At 33.9% G+C, this 8027-nt stretch overlaps 1 long non-coding RNA gene across 1 annotated transcript in view; it reads right to left on the minus strand.

Annotated features, from left to right (window-relative positions):
* LOC110267152 overlaps window positions 1-8027 on the minus strand; it is a 20882-nt gene that overhangs the window by 10718 nt on the left and 2137 nt on the right. The window contains exon 2 of the long non-coding RNA XR_002354503.1: window positions 2867-2876. This is a non-coding gene — a long non-coding RNA (uncharacterized LOC110267152). The remainder of the gene's footprint in view (window positions 1-2866; window positions 2877-8027) is intronic.

The following is an 8027-nucleotide window of genomic DNA, read 5'->3' on the forward strand; positions in this document are numbered from 1 at the left end:
CACGAACGTAGAGCACAAAGTAGAGACAATAACAAAATAAAAATAAGATAAAACAAAGTCTGTTATATCCACCTAGTAACTTGTCAGAGCGAATATATATGCATCCCAATGTCATCTCCGGCATTACCATTAACAACAAAAAGGATCTTCACACCTCCACTCCTTATAGTTAAATCGCGTCATGTTGATGATGTCTTCGACACTTTTTCTTTTATTCTGAAACAACCTCCTGTTCCTTTCCAACCGGACGTTCCATACAATGACAAAGAAACTTATAAACTACACCTTACGTTCCTCCTTTCTACCTGTAGCACCTGTCCAGCTTTCAAAGTGTTCCTTGAGGGTACCCGGAACAGACAATTTTATGCCAAAATTAGATAGCCAAGCACACCACACCTGCCAGGTAAATTTACAGCCAAAAAACAAGTGGTGAATATATTCCACATCATGATTACATAATACGCACACATTCTCATCCTGATTAATGATTCTGAGACGACACAACCTTTCCTTTGTGTTCACCCTGCCTATAGCGAACCAGGCAAACAACTCCACTCTTGGGGGGACTAAGCCTTTCCAAATAGTCTTCGTGAAGTTATAGCTTGTTACCTCTTCCGGTAGTGTTTCCACCTGCAAGACCTGTACAAATGAGTTAGTAGAAAAAATGCCTTGCTTGTCAAACTTCCAGACAACTCTATCCTCTCTATCAAAAGCTAGTTTAACCTGTCTCAAAGCATCATGTAGTTGATTCACCAATTCCATCTCCCATTGGAAAAGCTCACGTCTCCACTGGAAGTTTCAAATCCACTCTAACCCATCCCAGAATTCACAGTTCCCTATGACAGATCCTTTTTGGTCTGAAACCAAGAAAAGTCTTGGAAACCTTTCCTTTAGAGGACCACCACTTAGCCACACATCTTCCCAAAAAAGAATTTTCATGCCATCGCCAATCTACATAGACAAGCCATTTATCATCTTGTCTCTTATATGTTGCTCCCTGATCTGTAACTGACAGATATCCTTCTACGGGCCCCCTATAGTAGGTAAAGTCTGGGAAGATAATAATTTAGTAGGAGAGAGACTATTACATGATCAAACCACCTTCTTCCACAACGGACCCTTCTCTTTTGAGAACCTCCACCACCACTTAAACAGGAGAGATGTGTTACGAAGCATCGCATTACCAACTCCTAGCCCACTTAGCTTTTTTGGAGCTTGGACCAATTCCCAGTTAACCAAAGCCATCCCCTTCCTGCCATCCTCCTTACTCCACAAGAACCTTCGCTGTAATGAAATAAGTTTCTCCTGAACACCCTTCGGCATCTTATATAAGCTTAAATAATATACCAGGAGGCTATTCAGAACTGCTTTGATGAGCACAAGCTTCCCCGCTTTGTTGATTGTCTTTGATTTCCATAAGCCGAGCTTCTCTTTCACTTTGTCTATAATTGGCTTCCAAGTCTTGACTAACCTTGGGTTAGCTCCTAAAGGGATTCCAAGGTACCTGACCGGGAGAGCAGCCTCCTTGCACCCCAACAAGCTGCACATACTTTGAACCCACTGTTGTTCACAGTTGTCTGGGATCAAGCTGGATTTGTCAAAGTTGATACTTAGCCCCGACATCACCTCAAAACTACAAAGCAGCCTCTTGTAATTTTTAATAGTTTCCTCCTCTGGTGGACAGAATAACACAGTATCATAAGCAAACTGGAGATGTGACAGTTCTATATTGTCTCTCCCAACAAGTAATGGAGCTATCCAACCGTTCCTGACTGCCACTCCAATCATTCTATGTAGGACATCCACAACAAGAACAAACAAGAATGGAGATAGAGGATCACATTGTCGCAAACCTCTTTCCATCTTGAACGGCTTTGTTGGCGACCCATTTATCAACACCGACATAGAAGTTGTGCTAACACACTCCATAACCCACTCTCTCCACCTTCGCCCAAAACCCATTTTCTGCAGAACAATATCCACGAAATTTCACTTTACCCTATCGTAGGCTTTTTGAAAGTCCAGCTTGATTATTGCCTCTTCCTTCTTCCTCGTTTTAAGCCAATGTACCGTTTCACATGCAATAAGAGCCCCGTCATGTATTTTCCGCCTCTTGACAAACGCACTCTGTGTCTCTCCAACCAGGCCTGGCATAACTGATCTCATTCTCCTCACCAATACCTTCGATATCACTTTATATACACAACCAACCATACTAATTGGTCGGAGGTCCTTGATCTCCTTAGCCCCAGTGAACTTCGGTGCCAAAGCAACCCATGTTATATTAGAGTCTGTCGGTAACTTAGACGTCTGAAAGAACCCTAACACAGCTGTCGTAAACTCTGTTTCAATCTCATCCCAACACTTCTTGATAAAATTTATGTTGCATTTTTATAAATAACTATTTTATCATTTTTTTTATAAATGCATTTTTTTAATCCATATATGCATATGCTTTTATTTTAAATTCATATAAATTCATATATGCATATCATGTAATATCATGTACGTAACGCCATCTTTTTTTTCTTTTCTCAGTTTTGTATGCCATTTTTTCTTTGTTTCTTTGATATTTTTTCATTTTTTCTTTAGTTTGTTATATTATTTTTTATTTGATTTATTTATTTTTTTTACATAAAAAATTTTTTAGATTGTTGTTTCTCTTTCCTTCTTATTTTATCTCTTATTTGTTACACTATTATTTTTATTTGGTTTATTTATATTATTTATTTTTTATATATGACATTTTATTTAATATTAATATTATTTTCCAAAGTGAATGATAATTAATCATATACAAAATTATTTTTCAAAGTGAATAATAATTAATTATAAACATAATTATTTTTTGAAGTGAATGATAAACATAATTATTCCTTTAAGTAAAGATATAGCACTTATATTGCTAGTATCACAATTTTATTTATATTCTCAGCAATAAATGTATAACTTTAATAGTTTATTTAAATTATTTTTACTATCTTAAAAGAAATAATATATTTTATCAATTTCCTGAAGTAAATTGATTTATTTTTTTATTTTTTTATCATTTTACTTATCTTCCTTTCTTTTTGTATGTATTATTAACATTATTATTCTTAATTAATTACTTGCTTTTATTTATAGAGCTATCGTGTCAAATTGGTAAAAGTTTAAATTTGCCGCTCTTGATTTAACCGGCAAAAATTATTTAGAATGGGCGCTTGATGCTGAAACCCACTTGGTATCCAAAAAGTCTGGAAATATCATAAAGAAAGAGGTATAATCGTCAAGCAAAGATAAGGTTAAGACACTAATTTTTTTGCGTCATCATCTCCATAAGGGGTTGAAAGTAGAATACTTGACTGTTAAATATTCACAAGAACTATAGACAAATTTGAAAGAGAGATATGAAATTATGAACACAAAAAAAAAAATGTACTGTTGCCTAAAGCTCGTTATGAGTGGAACACTTAAGGCTACAAGATTTTAAAACAGTCTGTGAATACAATTCTACACTTTTTAAAATAAGTTCTCAACTGAAATTGTGTGGCCAAAATATCACAGATGAGGACTTAATGAAAAAAACTTATTCCACATGCTATACTTTCAACGTGGTTTTGCAACAATAGTACCGTAAAAAGAGTTTCAAAAGGTATTCTAATCTAATAGGTTGTCTCCTATTGGTAAAACAAAATAATGAATTATTAATGAAGAACCATGAAGTCCGTCCTGCTGGCTCAACCGCTTTTCGATCCCTAAAGTGAATGCGGCATTTCGTAAACATAAAAGAAATCACGATCAAAATACTGGTCAAAACCGTGAACGTGGACGTGGACATGGACATGGGCATGACAAATAGAACAATAGGGCTCCTACCCATAATAAAAAATGAAATAAACATGAAAAGCGTGCTCCGAGAAATGATTCACAAAATGTGAAAAATTTGTGCTATTGATGCAGATTAAAAGGTCGTTGGTTGCGTACATGTCGTACCCCTGAACATTTTGTCAAGCTATATCAAGACTCTATCAAGAGGAAAGGGAAAAAATAAGAGACCAATTTGACTATTCAAAGAGATGAAGTTGAAGCTAACGGTGTTGAAACGAATCTAAAATCCACCAATGATATCTTTGCAGTCCTTGATGACTTCCTTAACCTTTGATTTTGGTGGCCCAAGCAATGACATTTTTTTGGATGATGCAATTTTCTTTTTAAAAGAACATTAATCAATAAATCTTTCATTTTAAATCATTTTTTAGCTAGTTTTTTTTTTATTTTCTTTCTTCCTTTGATTGTAATTTCAAATTTTTTTAAATTTTTTTTTTATTTTTTTCATTAATGGTAATTTTTATTTTTCGCAATGAAGATATGGATATTTCTCACGCTTCTCTCAAATTCAACAATGAAAAAATATGTTTCATTGATAGTGCTTCAACACATACAATACTTAGAGACAAGATATTTTATCTTTCTTATTACAAAGAAAACAAATGTAAGTACGATTGTACGTAGTGCAAAAATGATTGAAGGCTCTAGAAGATCTACTATAGTATTACCTAAAGGAACTAAGTTCTTCATAAATAATGCACTACTATCAAGTAAGTCTCATAGAAATTTGCTATATTTTAAAGATATCCGCCAAAATTGATACCATATAGAAAATGCAATAGAAGAAAACAAGGAATACCTTTATATTACAACTATGAGATCAGGAGAAAATGCGTGTTGGAGAAATTATCCTCTCTTTTTTTGGGGTTGTACTACACCACTATTAGCAATGTGCATTTACATGCCATAGTAAACTAGAAGTTTACAAATACAAATATATTTACAATTTGGCATGACTGGTTAGGTGATCCGGGTTCAATTATGATGAGAAGAATCATCGAGAATTCATCTGGTCATCCTCTAAAAGAACATAAAATCCTCCAATTTAATGAATTCTCATGTGCTGCATGTTCTCAAGGAAAGTTAATTACAAGACCATCATAAGAAAAAATTGGGATCGAATCACCATCTTTTTTGGAACGCATTCATGGTGATATATGTGGACCATTTAAATATTTCATGGTTTTAATAGATTCATCTTCACGATGGTCCCACATTTGTTTACTATCAACTCGCAACATGGCGTTTGCGAGATTGTTAGCTTAAATAATTAAATTAAAAAACCATTTTTCAGACTATGTAATAAAGACAATACGCCTTGATAATGCTGGTGAATTTAGGTCACAATCATTTAATAATTATTGTATGTCAAATTACTATAGAAGAGCATGTTGTTCATGTACACACTCAGAATGATCTAGCAGAATCATTGATTAAATGCCTTCAGTTAATAGCTAGACCATTACTTATGAGAACTAAACTGTCTATTTCAGCATGGGGACATGCTGTTTTGCATGCTGCAGCACTTATACATTTAAGACCAACAAGTTACCTAAAATCCTCTCCTTTACAACTGGCTTACGGTCAGGAGGCAAATATTTCTCATCTTAGGATATTTAGATGTGCGAGATTTATGTCCCAATTACTCCACCACAATGCACAAAGATGAGACCCCAAAGAAGATTGGGGATATATGTTGGTTATAAATCCCCCTCAATTATAAAATATCTTGAACCCACGACGGGTGATTTATTTAAGGAAAGATTTTCTGATTGCCACTTTGATGAAATAAGTTTTCTAAAATTAGGGGAAGAAAATAAGCAGTTAAAAAAGAAAATTATTTGAAATACATTGTCGTTATTACATTTAGATTCTCGCACTAGACAATGTGAAATAGAAGTACAAAGGTTAATTCATATGTAAAATATTGCAAACCAATTGCTAGACGCATTTACTGACCTAAAGAGAGTAATAAAATCTCACATTCCAACTGCAAATGCACCAATAAAAACAAGTATTTCGGAAGGACAAATTGTTAGTGCAAATAAAAGCAATCCACGCCTAAAGTGTAGAAGACCAATCGGTTCTAAAAATAAAAATTTCCGAAAAAGGAGAGAGATAATCAATCATGATGGTCACAATATGGAGGAAAATATTCAAAAGGGATATGAAGACATAACTATTGATGAAACCTCTGAAGAGGTTTAGGTACCTGAAAATGAAGAGATCTCGATAAGTTATGTCACTACCGAAAAAATATGGGACTGAAAGAATACTATTGTCGACAATATTTTTGCTTATAATAATGCTGTAGAAATAGCAAAGCAAGATGAGGATCATGAACTAAAATTTGTCAAGGAATGCAGGCAGAGAGATGATTGGCCAAAATGAAAAGACGCAATTCACGTTGAATTAACTTCACTTAGAAAATGTGAAGTTTTTAGTCCTATAGTCAAAATTTCTGAAGGTATAGAATCAGTGAGATACAAGTAAATTTTTGTGCGCAAACAAAATGAGAAAAATGAAATAGAAAGATACAAAGCACGACTAATAGCACAAGGGTGCTCACAAAAATCTGGTATTGACTATGTGAAAACATATTCTCCTGTGGTGGATTCAATAACATTAAGATATCTGATTAGTCTGCCTGTGCATGAAAAACTTGACATGCGCCTAATGGATGTTGTTACAGCCTATTTATACGGCTCAATTGATAAAGAAATTTATATGAAAGTCCTTGAAGGACACAAAGTGCCTGAAGCATACAATAATTCTCTGGAGATATGTTCAGTAAAACTTCAAAAATTCTTGTATGAATTAAAACAATCTGGGCTTATGTAGTATAAATGTCTCAGTGAGTACTTATTGAAAGATGGATACAAAAATGACTGTATATGTCCATGTGTGTTCATAATAAATATTTAAATCCAAATTTGTTATTATTGCAGTATATGTTGATGATTTAAATATTATTAGATCACCTGAAAATATTCCAAAAACTGGGATTATTTAAAAAGAGAATTTGAAATGAAAGATCTTGGTAAAACAAAATTTTGTCTTGGTTTACAAATTGAATACTTGAAAGACGGTATATTCATCCATCAGTCAACTTATACTGAGAAACTTTTGAAAAAATTTTACATGAATAAGGCGCACCCATTGAGTACTTCAATGGTGGATTGGTGGTGAGAAAACTAGATGTGAATAAAGATCCATTTCGACCATGTGAAAATAATGAGGAGCCACTTGGTCCTGAAGTACCCTATCTTAGTTCTATTGGCGCACTAATGTATCCCGCTAACAATACAAGACCAGATATAGCTTTTTTGGTAAATTAGTTATCGAGATTTAGCTCTTGTCAAACTAGAAGACATTGAAATGGTGTCAAACATATATTAAGATATCTTCAAGTATCTGTTGATAAGAATTTATTTTACTCCAACGAATCAACATTTCAATTAGTTAGATATGCAGATGCAGATTTTTTTTCTGATCCGCATAAAGGCGTATTACAAACAGGTTATCTATTCATATGTGGAGGCACAGATATATCTTGGCACTCAACAAAGCAAACTATAGCTGTAACATCCTCAAATCATGCAGAAATATTAGCAATTCATGAAGCAATTCGAGAATGTGTTAAGCTTAGATCAATCAACATGTCTAAGATATATGTGGCTTACCTGTGAAGAAAATGCCAACAATCATACACGAAGATAACTCTACTTGCATACGTCAACTAAAAGAAGGATACATCAAAAGAGATAGAACAAAGCACATTTCACCAAAACTCTTCTACTCTCATGATCTTCAACAAAGTGGTGATATAAACGTTCAACAAATCCATTCCAATGATAATTTAGCATATATGTTCACTAAAGCACTACCTATTTCAACATTTGAGAAACTAGTATACAACTATACAAGATACGAATGTGCCAACTAAGAGATATCAAGTGATGTAATTATCAGGGTGAGTAATACGGGCCGTACCCTTTTTCTTAAGGGGTAAGTATGGTTTTGGTCCCTAAAGTTTAGCGCCAGAATCAAAATCGTCCCTCATTTAATTTTCAATTTAAAATCGTCCTTAACGTTTTTTTCGTATTAAAATCGTCATTTTTAATATTTTTTATATTATTCCTAAACTATTCCTATTT

This window comes from Arachis ipaensis, chromosome B09 (assembly GCF_000816755.2).
Source record: "Arachis ipaensis cultivar K30076 chromosome B09, Araip1.1, whole genome shotgun sequence".
NCBI classification, from domain to species: Eukaryota; Viridiplantae; Streptophyta; class Magnoliopsida; order Fabales; family Fabaceae; genus Arachis; species Arachis ipaensis.